At 38.3% G+C, this 17,204-nt stretch overlaps 1 protein-coding gene across 22 annotated transcripts in view; it reads right to left on the bottom strand.

Annotated features, from left to right (window-relative positions):
* Positions 1-17,204, bottom strand: part of FARS2 (phenylalanyl-tRNA synthetase 2, mitochondrial) — a 548,888-nt gene that overhangs the window by 440,226 nt on the left and 91,458 nt on the right. For 16 of the 22 annotated variants that reach the window (XM_078055666.1, XM_078055663.1, XM_078055656.1 and 13 more), the window contains one exon: positions 10,132-10,166. The exons of the other annotated variants lie outside the window; for them this stretch is intronic. The gene's annotated coding sequence lies outside the window, so the exon portion shown is untranslated. The remainder of the gene's footprint in view (positions 1-10,131; positions 10,167-17,204) is intronic. 22 annotated transcript variants of the gene reach the window in all.

Below are 17,204 nucleotides of genomic sequence, written 5' to 3'. Positions count from 1 at the left end.
GTGACCCTCCTACGGCACTCACTGCATCATCTCCACGTCCCCTCTCCTGTGCAGCGATGACATCGGCCAGCAAACGCTCCCTGCCGAGAAGCAGGTCCTTGCCACAACGACAGCCAGTCTCTCCACAGGAAGCGGCCACAGTGGCCTTTCTGAATCACGATTTCATACACAGAGAAACCAGACTTGGAGGCCACTCGCCTTGAGGTCACCACATGAAAAAAACACAATGGCTTCTGTGACGTTTGAACTGAAATCTAGGCTGACATCCATGTCAGTGACCACACGCCCAGAAAGGACCAGCAAGAGCCCGGAAAAGGAGGCACAGAAGGGCAGAGCCGGCCCGGTGCTTCCAGCAGAGGAGGCAGAGGGCGCTCCAGAACAGGGCAAGGCTCAGTCTCAGCCACCATCAGACCCACAGACCACTGCCACACAGACCACGGCCACATTTTAGTTGATTACAGCTAACAAACTGTTTCTCTTCTTTTAAAGGGCCTGGGGAGGTAAATTTCATTTCGAAACCCTTAAGGGGTAACACTGATGCCACAGTCCTAAGAGGAGAGAAATGAGAATCTGTAGGGTGCACAACTGAAGAGACAAAGGCCCTCGCCCAGCCCCCGGATAATCCCCCGCAGGGTCCTGGCACCACGACCTGGTAGCCGGGCTCACCCCTTCCCTGTCAGGGAGACCGTCTCTCTGCCTGCTGACACCCCTGGGCATCCACAGGTCCTAACAATCAGCATATTTGTCATCTTTTTGTATGGTTCTTTCCGCTTCTGTTTCCACTTCCCTATGTGGTCCTCTTTATTTTTATATTGTATCATAAATTCATATCCTTGTTATAAGCTGCCCTCAATTATTTTAGTTAAGAGAAAGCTAAAAAATTTAAAAAATTGTTTAAAAAGAGAGAGAGTTAAAAAATAAATCATAATAATTCCCACTTGTTCTCTGTGCCGGACTGAATAAAAAGAAGATAAATAAACTTGTTCAAGTTATATCTAAATAAGAATACTCTGTTTCTGTGTAAGGCTCTGAAAGTTTAAGTAAAATCACATTGATCACATTGGAAAGAATCTTAAAGACCATAAAGACCAACTTGGTCACCTTACAGAAGAGAAAACAGCCCCAGAAGACAATCAACAAGGATCACAATGTTATTTGTGGGCACACCACAACTTTACAGCATGACGTCCATGCAATCAGTGCTTTCAAATGTTAAAAGGGGATAATATTCCAACCACGTCTCCTGAGCCACGTATCAGCTGCTGGACACACACATCCCACTACTTCGTCACAGTAAAGCACAGTAACCAACAGTTCTACTTTGCCAAGCAACATTTACTTATACAATCATTTAAAAAGTGTGTCACATTTACATATTTTCTGAAAATGAGCGGAAATGGAAAAATACAAGTGCTGTTACTAACAGTACAACTGAAATGAAGATGGACATAACGAAGGGTCTAAAAGTGATGGCTCACCGTCAGCTGGCCAGCTAGAAGACGTAAGCTGTTCAATTCAGTGGGCAAGGGTAATAGGGAAAAAGGACAGATATCACCAGCACCAAGACCACAACGTCTGAAGACAGTCCAAGCAATGAAGGTCAGTGATAGAACATGTTAAAAAGATGACAAAAATACTAAATGAAAACTAGCATCAGAGTAACAGTCCAGTAACTCAAATGGGGGCGGGGGGGGGGAGCTTCATGGGTCTGTTTGCCAGGCATATACCTGACTACAAGAATCAGCTAACTAGTACCTTGTTAAGAAGAAAAAAGGACAAGACAGCATCCAACTCAAGTCACTAGTTTCTGCTCTACCCCATACAAAACTACCACTGATAACTCCTTACTTCTAACAGTATTAACAGTTTATTTCACGGATTAAAGACAGGACCATTACTGACAGAAGCAAAATAGGAGCTACAAAATTACTACTTTGTAAAACTGTCAACATTTCAGTTTATCCTAAGTTTAATATTCTAGAAGTATATGCACATTGCATAACAGTTGGACATAAAAATATACATTTATCTTTTGGTTCTCTGGGAATATAAATCCACATGTTTAACTTCTGTACATTGAAGTTTTAAAACCTTTTTCAGGAGTAAATTGTGAATGAAAGTGGACGGCAGCCTGTAGCGGCAGAGAAAAGACTGGAACCCACTCTCCTCGGCAGGACATCTTTTATATTTCTTTTGGTAGGCTTCTCTCCTATGAGTAGACTGCACAGACTTTGTGACATCTACTCTGGCTACTCACAAGCTACTGGTAATTGCTCATGTTATTGGCAGAGAATTCCAAGATCCGTAGGATAGATATAAATGAAACACTGATCAGTTGGATGTTCCTCCACTCCATTCTTAATCCAAGAAAAAATGTGGTCAAAGACAATTCACATTTACTTTCAGCTACTTTTTTTTTTTTAAAGATTTTATTTATTTATTTGAGAGAGAGAGTGAGAGAGAGCATGAGAGGGAAGACGGTCAGAGGAAGAAGAAGACTCCCTGCCGAGCAAGGAGCCCGATGTGGGACTCAATCCCAGGACTCTGAGATCATGACCTGAGCAGAAGGCAGTCACTTAACCACTGAGTCACCCAGGCGCCCTTTCAGCTACTTTTTAAAAATAAAGTACATCCAAGGAAATCAGTATTGAATCATAAGCAAAAATTCATCGATTAGAGAAGTAAATAAATCAAACCACAAAAACGACTGCAACTCTTAGCCTCACTTATAAGCTCCTCGCTGCAAGACAGGAGGCAAAGAAGTAGGAAGATGGAATTGTTCCTCCAAGAAAAAACACTCAGGATTACCAGGATCTGCAAGGTAGCCAGAGAATGACTATCTAGATTTCCATTCATATGTAATGATTTGGTTAAATAAATAAGATAAAAACAGTAACATCACAGTGAGTCATAATAAGACTAACAAGTAGAAGGCAAAAATAAAAAAATTTCAGTGCCCTCTTCTTTGTCTTTTGGTGGCCTGGGAACTTAGACTTTTCTACTATTTTCTTCTAATAAACTATTTAGGCCTTATTCACCTAGTCCTACAAATTGCTATATGTTCCATCTTTTAAGAAGTCCCTCTCTTGATCTGATCTTCCTCTCCAGCTACTACCCTATTAATCTCTACTCCTGCACCACAAAACACCTCCAAAGTGTTACATATTGATGTCTCTAATTCCTCAGCTCCATTTTCTCGGACTCAGCCCCATGAGACATTTATTTGACCACAACAATAGCTCCGGTCTAGATCCATCAATAACCTCCACATTAGTAATCCCAACAGCAGGTGCTCGGTGTCCATCTTTCTTGAACAATCAGCAGCATCTGACAAAGTTGCTCCCTTCTTTTTTTTGAAACACATTCTTCTCTTAGCTCTCAGCTCAGCACCTGACTTCTCTTCTCTCACTAGCTCTTCCTTACTGGTCATTAGCTTATTCCTGCTCATCAGCCACCTCTGAACACTGAAGTGCCCTGGGACTCGGTCCTCAAGCCACTCCTCTTGTACTACACTCACTCCCTAGGCGATCTGATCCATCTCACAGTTTTAAATATCATCCATAAACTGAAACAGTATGATTACATCCCTAGCTAAAGCCTCTTTCTCTACACTCCAAACCCACTAACCTACTGCCTACTCAGCATCTCTACCTGGATAGTCTAGTAGTCATTTCAAACCTATTACATCCATCACTAAGCTCTTGATTTTACATTGCCCCCTCCAATGTGCTCTTCCCCCTTCATCCTTCTAGTGGATCAAGTCAGAAACCTTGGAATCATCTGTGATTTCTGTTTCTAATGCTTCATAATGAATCCATAAGCAACTTTTTTGTTAGCTCTACCTTTAAAACATATGTTGATTTAGGGGCACCTGGTAAGCATCTGACTCTTGGTTTCGGCTCAGGTCATGATCTCAGGGTCCTGAGATCAAGCCCCGCATCAGACTCCACACTCAGCATGGAGTCTGCCTGAGATTTTTTCCCCCTCACTCTCCCCCTACCCTCTGTTCCTCTACTTGCTCATGTGCTCTAAAATAAATAAATGAAATCTTTAAAACACATGTTGATTCCAACTTTTTTTTACCTATCTCCACTGTTACCACCCCAGTCTAAGCCACCAATAGCTCTCACTTGAAATTTTACAATTGATTCCTAACTGGGTTCCCTGTTTCCATCCTTACTCCCCTACAGACTACTTTTCACACAGTTGCAAGAGTGATCCTTTAAAAACTTAGCATATCCTCAGCTCCAAAATCTCTGCCCAACATAAGATGATCCCCAATGACCCACATCATTGTATAATCCTTTTCTCTTGACTATGAACAGGATTTACAAATATGAAGGCTATCAGTTCCATGATTATGTTATGTTATATGGCAAAGGTGAAAGGATTTTACAGACTCAGTTATGGTCCCTAATCAGTTGACTGTGAGTTCATCAAAAAGGTGATTGTCCTGAATGGGTCCAACCCAATCAAGGGAGACCTTTCAAAAAGGGCGTTGGGTTTTCCCTGGGCATAGAGACTGGAAGCAGCAAAGATTTTCCTACTGGCCTTAAAATATCAAAGAGCTACAATGTGAATTATCTACAAAGGGAGCTATGTGGCAGGGTACCGTGGGAGGCCTCTAGAACCTAAGGGCCTCCATACAACAGTTGCAAAGAACTGAATTCTGCCAACAACCATATGAGTTTGGGTGAAGACACCTTGTTCTAGATGAAAATGTAGCCCAATAGCACCTTATATTCAGTCTTGAAAGACTGTGAAGAAAAAACCCACCTGAGCTGTGGCTAGATTTTTGACCTCCAGAAACTGAGACAATAAATGGGTGCTGAATTAAGCCACTAAGGTTGTGTTAAGTATTATGTACCAAGAGGGTATATATTCAATAAACACTGTTGAGCAAATGGTTTCTCATTCATTTAGATGCTCTGAATCATAAGAGCTACATGAATCAAGCTTCTCAATACAACTGAAATTTCTGATTGTCTGACTAGAGGCTATTTTATCACCACTTCACAGGATTTGATATCCTAAAAAATTAGACAGTGGAAAGGGGGCACATCATTTCAATCAAATAGTATATGATAGTAAAAACCAAATTCCAGAAGAAAATCAAAAAGAATCAGGGGCTCCTTCATTTTCTTTTTCTACTGTATTCTTGGTGCTCTAAATAAACAATTGCATCACAAATGCTCTAAGCATTGATTGAAAAATGGAAACAGAAAAATATCAGCATAGAGAATTTTGCCAGTCTGAAGATGTGATGTGATGCTAAGTAAGAGGGGAAAACTTCCCTGATGTATTTTTAGAATTTTTTAAATAGACTGCCTTTGTTCAAATAATTCTTTTACTTTACAGTATCTAAAATATAATTCTGGGTAAAGGTTACAACATGTTTGAAGACAAAAATAAAATCTACCAAAAAATAAAAATGAATTTTTGGATGTCAGTGTAGAAGATACTCAAGGCAGGAATATGAAAATAAAAAGTGACACCATCACAATCCCATTAGGGCTGTGGGAATACCACACTAGCAGACAGCCAAACTCCACCCACCATCTCCCTGGAAAATTCTCACAGCCTCCCTCAAAACTTCCCTTACAGGACATACAATCTGTATGCATGACCAGACAGCAGGCAAATGAAATTGGGATGTGCACATAGGAAACTCACTCCATAAAAGCATTTCTCACTCCATTTTGTCTCCTCTTTTCCTCTTCAGCTGCCATGCAGATAGCTCTTTTCTCCACTGATGTCCAATTAATTTGGAGCCTCGGCAGCCTCTAGACAAGGACAGAAGATGGCACAGCCTTGACTCAAAAGGACAGGCAGCTTCCAGGGAATGACCCTAATGTGCACCACAAGACAGGCTTCAGGCAGCCACTCCCAAGACCCACTTCCATCTGTCCTTTAAGGAAATGGTACTGCTGGTTGTCTAGTAATTTCTAATATTAGGAAATGTATGCGAAAAGTGATTTTTTAAAATGCCAAATTCCTGGCTTTGATTTTTAAGGAAAAGACTTTCAAATTAAATGGATTCATTTATTTACATAGCAATCATGAGGATCAGAGGAGAAAAGTGAGAATTCCTGTAAAGCATTCGGAGACCTTAGGAATAAACACACACACACACACACACACACACACACACACTGGTAGTAGGATTAACTTTTACCCAAAGCAGACTTTAATGAGAATTTGCTCCTTGATCTAATAAAAAGTAATCAATGAGTTTGGAATATTTCTAGGATATACACAGTCATCCTCCTGGGACACATGCCACCACCCCAAATCAAACAAAACCTTTCTCTGGACATTTGATAGAAGCAAGGCCATATGTAAAGACATCTAGGTGACTGACTAGTTTGATCAGAGCAAGATAATTTATCACAGAGTGAGGCCTCATCAATAAATAACAACACAGACTCAACATTGACCCCAGCTTATTGTGATGATTAAATGTGAAAGGCACAGAGAAGGAGCTCATAAGTATTTAGTGGTTATTAATATTATTATTAATCTAATTAACCATGATTAAAAACATATCTTTGATATGTTATCTTTGATTGAGCTGGTTAGGAACATTTCATAGGCAAAATTAAGTGACTTGTTACCAAGATGAAACTTTCCGAACTAAGTGACAGATTTTAAGAAGTTACACAGCGGCTGTGGAGTACATTTTTCACAGGAGGATATAAAATAATGACACAGAAGTACAGTCGTACCACTCATCACAAAGTCATGACTTTGACCACACTGGTATTTTTGCCATCTTGCATTTTTCATGTCTTTTTGATATATTTCCAGAGCAATATTTTTTTTAATTTTAATGGAAAAGCCATTTAAAAAAATATTTAGTTTCCACTCATTTTTAATAGCAACATATGAAGCCCAGAAAACAACTATGTATTATAACTTATGTGTCATGATCATTGTGAAAATAATATATTTGAGAAAAAATATATATTCAGGAAAGAATAGTAACAAGCATGCATCATGATCATTATTAAGATAGTATTTTTGAGAAAAAGAGAATATACAGAAAAGGCTAGTGAATCTGGGAAGCATGTAGGAGAATTACAAGAAGCATGTTCCAGAGCACTGAGCACCAAAATACAGACAGTCTCCCACTCATTCATTCAAAACACAGCGGCAGTGCCAAGCACTGGGGATTTGTAGGAAATGTGACCCACCCACGAAACACTGTGGCAAACTATAAACATGTCTCAAACACACAGAAAGCATAAAGCACCTTGCGACTCCAGGAACTACTGGCAGAGATGATCAGCGAAAGCCCCCTCATTGAGGTGAACTTCTAAGAAATCTTGCCAGGAGACAGGTTTGGTAACAAAGTGGATAAAGAAAAGGCAGGCATCTTAAACACAGGGAAAGGCAAGTCACTGCTGCAGAAGCTTCCAGAGAACAGCTCCCATTAGTTCTATGTAGATTCTACTCAGAAGCTTAGGACAAGTGACAAGCTACACAAAAGACTGCTGAGGAGAAAAGAAGGAAGACACCTGCATACAGGTAAAGGTACCCAAGGTGGGAAGTAAACACACCAAAGCAAATTGAGCGGGTGGTTTCAGCTTTCTGGGAGTGGAAACAATTCATGAGCTAGATAACAGCACACCACAAAAGCAAGTTAATTAGTAAAAACTGTTACCTGCATACTAAAGGAAAGATAATTCTGCTCAGTCTAATGAAAAAAAATGGAAACTATTTTTTTTATATAATCAATATCCATTATAACAATTATCCATAAAAGTTGGATTTTACTTAAGAACCACTGAACTCATTTTCTTTTTTAAAAAAGATTTATTTGAAAGAGAGAGAGAGTGAATGTGTGTGTGTGTGTGTGTGTGTACGTACGAGCGAGGGGAGGGGCAGAGGGAGAGAATCTCAAGCCCCCCTGAGATTATGACCTGAGCCAAAACCAAGAGTCAGACACCCAACTGACTAAGCGACCCAGGCACCCCACTCATATTTTCTAACTCTGAATTTCTCTTTCCCAATATCACCAAGTTTCCACCTAGAAATATGAAAAGGAAAAAAATATAATAATCTATTTAAAAATCTGCTTTCAATAAGTTTTCAAAGCAACTATTTTAATAAGTTTTCTCTAAAATTACAATTGTTCTTCCAAAAATATGAACAGATTTCACTGATGCATTACCAAGGAAATGTGACAATTTCGCAAAAACCTTTCTTCATGGTGGAAAGTAACCTGCAGTCTCTGGGTAAGTTATAAAATCATTCCTAATAGAGTAAATACTTTACAACCAATCTTTTTTTTTTTAATTTTAGGACTTAGCCAATATAAGAACATAACACAGGAAGTAATGGAACAGGGCTCCTGGAAGGAAGAAACCAAAGTATTATTGGCCACAACATAATTGTCTATCTAGAAAGCTCAAATGAATCGATTGATAAACTATTAAAACAAGTAACAGTTTGGTAAAGGAAATGAAGTTAAAATTCCTAAAAATCAAGAGCATTTTTCAACCCCAGTAATAACCAACAGGAAATAAAGTTATAATGAAAAAAATCATTTATAATAACAATGACTAAGGAGTCCCCCCTTATCCACAGTTTCACCTCCCACTGTTCAGTTACCCACAGTCAACATGGCGCAGGAGATGATCCTCCTTCGGACGTACTGTCAGCAGGACAGTAGAAGCCGAACACCACGTTATAGTGCCTATGTCGTTCTCCTCGCTTCATTCCCTCACATGGGCATTTTATCATCTCACATTATCACAAGATGGATGAGTACAGTACAATAAGATATTTTGAGAGAGAGACCACATTCACATAACTTCCATCACACTATACTGTTGTAATTGTTCTATTTTATTATTAGTTATTGTTAATCTGTTACTGTGCCTAATTTACAAACTTTATCATAGATATGTACATATAGGAAAAAACACAGGATATACAGAGATCTATACTGTCTGTGGTTTCAGGTACCTGCTACGGGTCTTAGAACAGATTCCTTGTAAATAAGGCGGGGGGGGAACTACTGGGTATAAAGAGGTCAATTTGAAGCAAATTACAAAAATTTACAAAGAACCATGAAGGATCAGAATAAATAGAGATATACGTTGAATGGGGAGATTGAATAGTATAAAATGCCAGCTCTATCCAAATTATTTTAATGTTAATTCCCAACAGAAATTTCTATGGGGGTGGTTAGGAGGACTTTAATACCCAACTTCATTTGAAAAACTAAATAAGTGACAGAAGCTAGGAATTTGTTGAAAAATAACAAGAAAAAAGCAACAAAGAAAACTCATAAAAGAACTAACACAGCGAATAGATTCTATTTTTAAATTTAATATATATCCTCATAAACCAGTGTAGAAATAAATTATATAAGGAATAGTGTTAAGAAACTAACTATTTGGGAGAAAAATGAACTCATCTCCTCTTCATGTCATATGCCTAAACACTGTGGAGAGTTCTATAGAGAGTTCTGTTATATGTCTAAAAACAAAGGAAAGCAAACAAAAACAGAAGAAATATTGGTAATTCTTTAACTGATCTGGGGCTAGGAATGATGTTTTACAAAAGAAGCAGATGAAATAAATGGAAGACACGTAAATTTGACCACATGAAAATTTAAGACTTTTGATGTTTATAAACATCAAAAAACTTGAAACTTTAAAAAAAAAATTGGGGAAAACCTCTGCAGTGAATGACATAGCCAGCCACTGTTTACTTGAGCTCTGGGACAAAGTATCAGCTCTTTGAAATGCTGATGGCCTTTTCAAGATTCTACTCCATATAAATAGTTCTTTGCATCATTTTAAACACAGATCTGGAAAACATAAACTATATTTTATTTCAAAAACAAATCTGGGCTTTTGAAAATAGTTTATCTGCCCATAGATTTATAAGATCCCACATATGTGAAGAAATATCTTTGATCTTAGAAACAGTTTGAAAAGACTCAGAGCTTTCAGTTACATGGGTATGAAATAAAGTCTGAGATTTTTAAAAACCAATAGACTGCCACGTCTTTGTTCTTCCAGAGAAAAAGCTATCTTATTTTATAACTCTAGAAAGATATATTTAGAACTAAGATTTTTTTCCTCTACTCTGAGCTTTCTTACAAAAAAGCAACCTTACCTTTTAGTTTGTTTTAATCCCAAAGGAGATAGTATCTGAAAAATAAAAATAAAACACGATAGGAAAAAACACATGAAACTTAATGACTCAAATACATTTATGCCTCTGTGATTTTTCATATTAAGTCTTACAAGAGCTCTGAAGAAACAGGTCCACTGTTTCTCTAAGTTTGCACTAGAACGACATTAAGCAAGTGGGGGCAGCACTTCTGAGGTTCAGCACAGTGTGAACAATAAAATCTCCTGTCTCTCTCTTCTCTGTAAAAGGCCAAATATCTGCCCAAAGGTATAAAAAGAATAGAGTCAAATGCATAGATATCCATATCTACTATGCTTGTTGTACATATAAGTACTAACACTTACTATTTGACAGTACAACTAAATAAAAATGAGGTCAATGTTTGCATGTCAAACGTTAAAGTTTGGTTTGTTTTACTTTCTACTTTTTTTTTTTTTTTTTTTTTAAAGATTTTATTTATTTATTTGAGAGAGAGAGAATGAGAGAGTGAGTACATGAGATGGGGGAGGGTCAGAGGGAGAAGCAGACTCCCTGCCAAGCAGGGAGCCCGATGCGGGACTCGATCCAGGGACTCCAGGATCATGACCTGAGCCGAAGGCAGTCGCTTAACCAACTGAGCCACCCAGGCGCCCTGTTTTACTTTCTACTTTGATAAATATTATATATTCTTTGATTATTGGTCACATAATTTCTCTAAAACTTAACCTCTAGAAGTAATAGTGAAAAACTCCTTCATAACACTTCTACACACTGAATCACTTGATGTAATTTTACTTCACCTAATAGCATTGCTAACGTATTTAAAAGGGGGGCGGGGTTACATTACAACTACTAATTGTTCATAACACGTTAATTTTCACCTAGAAATATTTGGTCAGAAGAAACAGTTTGAGATTGTTTTTATCTGAATGATATCTGTGCATTTAATTAAATCAATTCTAAATTTCAATATTGGTCAAAAAATAACATCAATATGTAAGTACAAGACACAAATTAAAAAAAACACATCTATTTATAGTTTCACAGATACAGTCCATCAAACCAGAAAGCCTCAACACTCTTAAGAAGAAACATCAACACAAAGCACCTGCACATGGTTACCCTGCTGGTTAACTACAGATCTTTCCCGGGCATTTACTGGCTTGTCATTCCTACCTGCCCTCTCTACAGTTTCCCTTTCGTGCCTGGGTCATAACAAAGGCTCAGATGGGGGCAGAATTGAAATGGACATGGAATTTGCAAATGTATGAGTCAGTTAAAGCAGTAAAAACCCCTGAAGCGAGGACACTGATTTGGAAGTAGCCTTTCTGGACCACTACACGGCAGGAGAGTACGGTCACATATGCCAGGGAACCAATGGTCTCGCAGGTCAAATGGCAACAAACGGATGGTCACAGGTCACAGGACTTAGAAACCAAATTTAGTTCCACCAACTTCAGAGAAATCCCTACATCATCAAAGAAATCATCAAAGAGCAATATCAGATCCTAACCTTAATTGGTAGATAGAAAGCCTTGCTTCTCAAAGTAGGGCTTATATACACCTGGAGCTATGGGCTCCAGTAGGGCTCCACATTACCACAAGACAAGATGGCTCATCTGTCGAGACTACAAATTTTGACTGAATCATTTCTTTTCCCCTGGGGAGATACATGAGTTTTTCAAAGTATTTCCCTGATAGTAAGTGATTCACAATTATTTCATGTTTAAAAAAAAAAAAATAGGGAAATATTATAGAAGAGAACAAAGAAAAAAAAATCATTAATGTTAAACCAAAGCACCAAACTATAAAATATTCCACACTGACACCCCTCTTTAAGACTACTTAGATCCCCAGGTGCGGGTGAGATACTGAGATGGAACATTCACTCTGCCCTGACATTAGGGATTCTTCAAGGTCAAGCTCTGACATCATCATTACAACTCTACCACCATCTCCGCCATGACCACCACTCATAAAATTTACTAAATACTCATTATTACATCTGAAACCATACTAAGTTCTTTATACACATTATCTCATCTATTGTTGCTAAGTCAATAGACCTGGGAATTTTAAATCTGTACTATCAGGCTTTTAAAAACTAATATTATTCATTGATAAATCAATGTATATGGTAATAAATTCAAACGTTATAAAAGGGTAAACAGTGAAAAGTAAACTTCCACTACATCCTCTACCTCCCTATAAACATTTTATATGTGTTATACAATTGTATGGGTGTATGTACACACATACACATATAAACCCCTCTCCCACAGACTTAGTTTGTACACAAATGTTAGCATACTGTTCTGTATCATGTTCTTACCAGGTAAGAATTCATACTGATAATACTCCACAGAAGTCAAGTAGTACACATTCTTTTTAATGGTGCAAAGTATTCCATATTCCATCACATGAAAGCCCCACCATGTAGGTATTCAGCCACTTCCCTACTGATGAACATTTAAACTTTTTCCAATATTTTGTTAAAATGAATAAATCTATTTTAAAAATACCCTTGTACAAATACGTTTGCATACACATTCTAGCATTTTTAGGACAAACTCCGAAAAGTTGAATTGCAAGGTCAAATGGTTTACGCATTTTAAATTTCAACGGATACAGTCAAATGGATCTCCCAAGTGGCAATGCACTAGTTAGAAGTCCCACCAACGAGCTCCACCACTAATTATGAGTGCCACATTCCCTGTACCCTTTGTAGCACCATAAATGATCAAACCATTTCATCTCTATACTGCCAAAGAGTTTTACTAAAGTAAAGTTACACTAAATAATTTTCAAGAAGATTTTTTTTTTAAGTCGACTTTTGTGCAAAGGACTGTTGTTTAAATCACCATCCATGAAATCAAAGAGTTTAAAACGTAGGAAGCTGGAGCACCATGGTATTCACAGTGAAACATAGAAATACATTTATAAAAAAACATATGATTAACAAGAGAACAGCATAAGGTCCCCAGAGGCACAGGAGGAGGAAGAGCAAATACAGACAACGACGGGGAATGCATTCATGGAAGTCAAGTCCAGACAGCCTGAAACGTACAAGGAAGAGAAAGCAGATGGTGTACAAACAAGGTGAATGAAGGCAGAGTTCAAAGTCAAACAAATACTTATGCTGGATGCTATTGGTCTAATACTTGGGGTCTAATACTTGGCTAGGGGTTGCTCAAAATACAAGTAGTCCAGTCAGACAAGAAAAGTAAAAAAAAAAAGCCAGATAATACAGTTTCACAAGTAACAGTGGCCAAAAAGAATTTCTAAAAATCAACTCTAAATGGAGACCAGCAATTCAGAAAGGTTCTAGGTGACTATATCCTTTACACAAGGTTCAAAACCCTTGTAAGGCAGGACTGTCTTTACATATTTTATAGATGCACTATAGGACTCTCCTAAAAACATCTACTTAATATGATCATATTGCTCAAAATAAAAGTAAATAAAAAATGATGCTATAACTTCACTTCATGTTTTATCTTGCCGATAACTACAATTCAGTCATTTCAAACCCAAGACAACAGCAAACTCCAGCAAAAACGAGGGTTTTGAAGGCAAAAGCCCTGGTTTCAAATCTAGCAAGTCACTGGGGTGCCTGGGTGGCTCAGTTGGTTGGGCAGCTGCCTTCCACTCAGGTCATGATCCCAGGGTCCTGGGATCGAGCCCCGCATCAGGCTCCCTACTCCGCGGGAAGCCTGCTTCTCCCTCTCCCACTCCCCCTGCTTGTGTTCCCTCTCTCACTGTGTCTCTCTCTGTCAAATAAATAAATAAAATCTTTAAAAAAAAAAAAAATCTGGCAAGTCATTTAATCTTTGGAACCTCATCTGCAAAATGGTGGCAAATGCTATGCAAATGAAATTACATAGATATAAGAAAGATTGACTGATTGATAGATGATATTTAAACCTAGAGAAAGAGAGAATCTACATATAGAATCTAGTTGGGTCCCTGACACACAGTGACTGAGCTCTACACACAATTTTTCTCTCTTCCCTTCCAGCCTACTTCAAGTAAAACCAAAATATATAGTACCACTTAAATACTGACTGCTCCCAAGCACATCTTTTAGTATTCTCTAATTTCACTGATATAATTCCATCAAAGCAGTAAAAGAAAAAGTACTCAGTGATAAAGAATGCCTAGACAATTCAAAAAGAATGGTATATTTTAGAAGTTACCAATACAAACAAACAAAAAAAAAGCATTTTGAATTAAAGAGGTCATATAAAAAACCCTATATTAATATAACATTCTTGATTTGATCTATAAACCTAAGAATTATTCATTTTGCTGAGTAAAAGCAAATTCCTAATATCTGCTCTTCTATATTCCTTAATACTGAACCACTATGTTTTTAATATAGCTCATCCGTTGTATAATTCTAGTCATCTTTCCATGAGCGTTTACCCTACTTGCCCTTCCCATATTCTCACCAGTTGTGCTGGCACAATATCATGGGCAATATATTGACAAACAGTGTTGAAACCATGTAATATTGACCTTGTTTTCTTCATTTCCTCTCTTGACTCTAAAATAGCTTATCCCCAACATAACACAGGTATATACCTCCGGGAACATTAAAAGTAAGATTCTCTGAGAGAGCACAGTTTTAAATAAAGCAACTTAAGTTAATCTGAGTAGCTCAGCTACTTTAGGTATATCATCAATCATCAAAACCAGCCAGAAACTGCTAGAGTAGCATCTTCCAAACTTCACATAAACAAATCTGTGAGTTTCTTAACATTCCATGCTTTCAATTAGTCTTTTGATGGCTCTGCTCATTTTTTTTTTATAACCATATACTTCTTCCTATTGATTCTTAGCACTTCATATATTGGCAGGAAACGGCTGCCAACCTAATATAATGCCATGCATTTATGCAGCGCTTTTAATTAAGTCATTTTGGAATCTCCTTAGCATTTTGATGAAGACGATGCGTTGTCTTCCTTGAAGTGAGGGCAGTTGAATTTTTCTTTGTATTTCCAGTACCTGGCCCAGTGCCTGCTACATAGTAGGTGCTCAGTATCTATCACGAGTTGCCAGAGTGACAAAGTCCTGGGTTTGAATCCCAGCTCCGGTACTTTCCAAATTTAACCTGGAACGTGAGAAAATCATGTGACCTCTCAGGCCTTTAGTTTCTTGTCTGAAAAATGGGGATGAAGAATATCTGTTTCATAGAGTTTCTGTGAAAACTAAATGAAATAATGTATTTAAAATCATTTCCAGGTTAGCTGACACATAAGGGCTGAAGAAATTGTTGATGATTTTCACTAAACCACACATACATCCTCACTCAAATTCTCTCTGAGGTCATGAATTACATAGGTAATGTCAGACAATGGGTTCAGTAAGTAATACCCCCACCCTTTAAGGCCAGTAACTATAGAGAGGTGGGTACTAGGCCCTAAGAAGCAGCAAATGTTCTCTGGAAATCGCCTTGACCATTTTAGAATATTACCTACACCCTGTTTCATGGTCCAGTTCTGTCAATATTGATCTCACACTTCCTTTAGACCCAACCCTACTATGACCCATTAACAACTATAATGTGAGTCTGAGGCCAACTAATCCCTCAGGCCTCCTTGTGTCTACTATGTCCTTCCTTACATCTAACCCTTGATATTCCATGGCTGATCCTAACATTTCAGAGAAACACAGATGAATTTCACTAAAGCTAAGCTTCAGGGCCAGATAAGAGGAAATCCCAGCCACCAAGAGAACACTATATTTTGAGCCCTTCTGTGTGCGCAACAGGCTGGACATGGGGGAAGCAGTGACATTTGAATGTGAAACATGGCTCTGGTTAATCTCTCATTACCACTATCTAAATACAAAGCATTTTAAAACTACAACTCATTAGTCTATAAACACACCTTGAAAGAGGCAACATTAAAATGAGGAAGACCATGACTAATTCAGCCAAGCAAAATAAGAGAGAAAATGAGATCTTTTATCTGAAGACTATCTTAAGTACAAAAACCTCAGAGTCCGTAAGAAATGACAGTCCAAAAAATACTTGGGTTAAGATTATAAATCAACAAGTATTAACGTAATGTCTACTACAATAATGCAAACATTTGCACAGTCTTTTAGAAGTTACAAAGTACAGCTCAGATCATGATCTCCCAGTCCTGAGATTGAGCCCCATGTCAGGCTCTGTGCTCAGTGGAGAGTCTACTTCAGATTCTCTCTCTCTCTCTCTCCCTCTGCCCCCCCCCCCGCTAGTGTGTGTGTGCGTGCTCTCTCTTCTCTCAATAAATAACAAATTTTTAAAAATCTTTAGAAGTTACAAAGTATATTCCAGCTACTAGTCAAATCTAACTACCCATCAGAATAGTAGGAATGGTTATATCTCTAGGGGAGGCTGGAGGTATATGCAAAGGGGTCTGTTAATGAACATGAAATTTCTTTGATGCTACGTTTCTGATTTTTCCCTATTACATAATACCCCTATATTTGTTGTAATCATACTTATATAATAAAACATCCATTAAAAAATCCCTCAACATGGGGCGCCTAGGTGGCTCAGTTGGTTAAGGGTCTGCCTTCGGCTCAGGTCCTGACCCCAGGGTCCTGGAATGGAGCTCCGCATCGGGGCTCCCTGCTCAGCAAGGAGTCTGCTTCTCCCTCTCCCTCTGCTGCTCCCCCTGCTTGTGCTCGCTCTCATTCTCAAATAAATAAAATCTTTTAAAAAAAAAATCCCTCAACAACAGGGTTCAGAAAACATTCAAGGTTAGTGAACACACTTAGGTGCTGAGAGGTGGCACGCCCTGAAATGCACTGAATTCACTGTACCATCCCCACACACTCTCCTATGCTTCTCTTCCATTGAGCTGTTCCTCAATTGTATCCTTTATAATAACGCAGTAATTTTAAGTAAAGCACTTTCCTGGGTTCTGTATGCCAATCTAGCAAATGATTGAATCTCAGGAGGGGGTTAATGGGAACCTAAGATTTATAGCTGATTGGTGAGATGTCCAGGTGGCAAGCTGGGATGATGACTAGCATCTGAAGGGGCTGGAGGGGAAGAGGGAATTTGCTGGCACTGAGCTCTTTAC

Source organism: Halichoerus grypus, chromosome 9 (genome assembly GCF_964656455.1).
Source record: "Halichoerus grypus chromosome 9, mHalGry1.hap1.1, whole genome shotgun sequence".
Lineage (NCBI taxonomy): Eukaryota > Metazoa > Chordata > Mammalia > Carnivora > Phocidae > Halichoerus > Halichoerus grypus.
The sequence above is the reverse complement of the archived record's forward strand: the minus strand, read 5'-3'. Positions and strand labels throughout refer to the sequence as shown.